Below are 3,073 nucleotides of genomic sequence, written 5' to 3'. Positions count from 1 at the left end.
GTAAAACATTTTATTTGTTTAACCCAATGAATAAGGTTTAGTCAAGAAGGAAGAAGAGTGTTTCGTAAAGGGTAGTGCCCTACTCAACTAAAAGAAGAAGAAGAAGAAGAAAAAGAAGAAGAAAAAGAAGGAAGAAGAGTAAAACATAAAATAATTATTCGATTTAAAGCTAAAAAAGCTTTAAATTGCATAGTTTCGTTTGTTTTTGATAAGTATTCTGCTATTAGTGGCAAATTTGCCGTGAATTTCTTAAATATGTTTAAGCAATAAAGTAAATAATCTGTCTCAAAGAAATTTTTTAAGTGAGAAATTCATGTTCTAGGGGCATGTGAAAAACGGCGCCCGTCCACACGGCAGGGACCGGGCTCAAATCCCATCCGGACCGTCTCCCCGTAGCATGGACTGACTATCCTGCTACGTGGTAAAATAAGTCTTGATACGGCCAGGCCGTTCTAACCGAGCAAAAAAAAAAAAAATCATGTTCTAGTTAATTTTTCCACTTCTCCGCAGCTTGTGCCAAAACACAAGGGACGTACATTAATACAATATAGTTTAAAAATCTTTCTGTAGAATTTTATAATTTATGGTTAAAATTTTGTCCTGCGAAACATATACAAAACAAAAACGAAAATTTCACAAAGAAAGAAATTGGTTTCTCCGTAATAAAGTAGGTAGGAAAAAAGCGCACAACACAAATGCCACAGAAACTGTGTCCTAGCTAAATATTATCTTTCCGTTACAAGTGGTCCCCGCGGCCCCTCGGTTGTCCTCGCCGTCATTTTCTGCTACTCACATTGGAAAAGAAAAAAAAAACCTCATAACCAATAAAAATAACAACGTTTAAACGGATGAAAAGAAATAAAAAAAATTGAACATAAACAATAAAACAAAACGAACCAACAGTATTCCCAATCACCATTTTGTATCGTGGGCAAAATTTCACCGTTTTAACCGTCAACGGAACCAAAAACATAGGCCATGATCAATGTTCGAACTTTGGTGGAAAAATTTGTTTATGTTTCATCCCACAGCCTACTACTGCTTTCGTCGCAGTTCATTCTTCTCCTTCATTCTCACCGGAATGGGAAAAAAACGCGAACGCATCTCGATCGCTAAAAGCAACACTTGAAAAACTGTCAACTCGTGGTCCCTAAAAATATTAAGAAGAAAAAAAATGGATAGTCCACTTATTAATTGCACCCACAAAAATGCGCTTTACAATTCACCTTACCATCTTTAGCCACTTGAGAGCTACTCAAGATTCCTTGGGTCCCTTGCGATACATTTGGGAAATTCCAACCAATCTGTCGTGTCATAATTTGCGTATAAAAGACACTTTCTCACAAGGCTTTTCGCTTATGTTTATCTTTCTGTGTGTGGGTGTGTGCTTCGTCCTTTTTTTTATCCTTGACCGTAGACCCCAGTTGGACGGTTGGATAATGGAATATTTAAAAAGGATTTTAAAGTTAATACCCACACGAAAAGAAGTGGAAAACGCATCACAGCTTATTAACTTTCGATGAGCTTAAAGTGAATGTCTTTCTTTCTTTTCTTCTTTACCAAATTTCACTTCCACCCCATGGTCCATGCTGGTGGCAGGAGACCAAAAAAAAGGAAAATTAAAACAACACTCTTGATCTTTTTGTCGCATATTTTTCCTCTCGCTACGTCATCGAACAGGTAGCTCGCCCTGGGGTGGGGATTTGTGGTGTGAAGCTAGCAAAAAAAAGGAAACGATCGATGCAACTGGAAAACACGTACACGGAGGGCGTTCGAGAGAGGAAGAAAAGTGGGACCTTAAAGGGTCACACAAAACAGCAACAACAAAAAACCGTGACACAAGTGTTGACACAAGAAGCCTTCATTTATGAAAAGAAAACATCATCATCATCATCACTCCGGCCGTAAGGTGACTTATCAAAATAGTTTGTCCCTACTTTGCTGCTGTCCAGCGATATGAGGTAGGATGGTTCTCGGTGTGTGTAGGTGCCAAAAATAACAACACCACTACCACATGCCATAGTGTTGTCACCAAATGACGATCGTCCTCTGGAAGGTGTCCCTTTTTTTCTCTCCCGGGAGGACAGTGAAACAATAACAAATGTACCAACAATTTGCAGATTTGTGCGCGATTTTTGTTCGAAACGTTGAAGATGTTGTGTTTTTTTTTCTACGACCAAAAAATATTTTAAATAAGATTAAATCTTCGGATGGGGTTGCAACTAATGAGTTTAGCTTTGAAACTTTATTTTTTGACTTTACTCTTTCACTGTTTCTTTAATAAGCTTATAAAAAGGGGCTTTAAGAGTGTAAGAATAAAAAAATGAATAAATTAATCCCTAACAATTCAGTAGAAAGGGTTGAATGCATCCCCCTTCCATGACTAACTGGCGCCAACCACACACAAACACACACACCGGGGATGCCATGCCCCCATGCTGGTATCGATTATTTATGAGGAAATTATGATTTCGTTCAAGTCAGCATATTGAGCCATTGGAAAACAATTTCCTTCATTTAAACTCACCCATCCGTTGCTCTGCCGTGGGTTCCATTTCCCTCCTTCTCGTGGCTTCATGATCTTCCGAGAGGGGAGCGATTGATATAACGATCATCATTCGGCAATGATTGGGCGTGAAAACATTTACGATCCAATCGACAGAGATGTGGCACCGGGTTTGATCGTCGATTGTAGAGGGTGAGGGGTGGTTTGGAGAGATGTGGAGTTAGGTAGTGGGTTAGATTCTTCCCCTCCGATCGACGAAATATTTAGGTCACTTTTCCAACCACGTCGCCCTTTAGAGACGATTTGGAATTGTTTTTTAGCTTAAAAATATTACCACTTAAAATGAACTGTAAACTCTTTAATATGAGGCACAATATAAAAAAATATTTCTCTAAACTTTATAAGTACATAGCAGTGCATTATTATTAAAAAAGGAAATAAAACAAAAACCAAAAAATTGTAATAGTTTGCGTAAAATAATACGATTTTCTTTAAATATAAAAAAATCATTATGTCTTACTGTTATGTTACGCACTGTATATAAACTGTTCTGAAAATGAGAATGAA

Source organism: Anopheles funestus, chromosome 3RL (genome assembly GCF_943734845.2).
Source record: "Anopheles funestus chromosome 3RL, idAnoFuneDA-416_04, whole genome shotgun sequence".
NCBI lineage: Eukaryota > Metazoa > Arthropoda > Insecta > Diptera > Culicidae > Anopheles > Anopheles funestus.
This window is presented reverse-complemented; position numbering follows the sequence as displayed.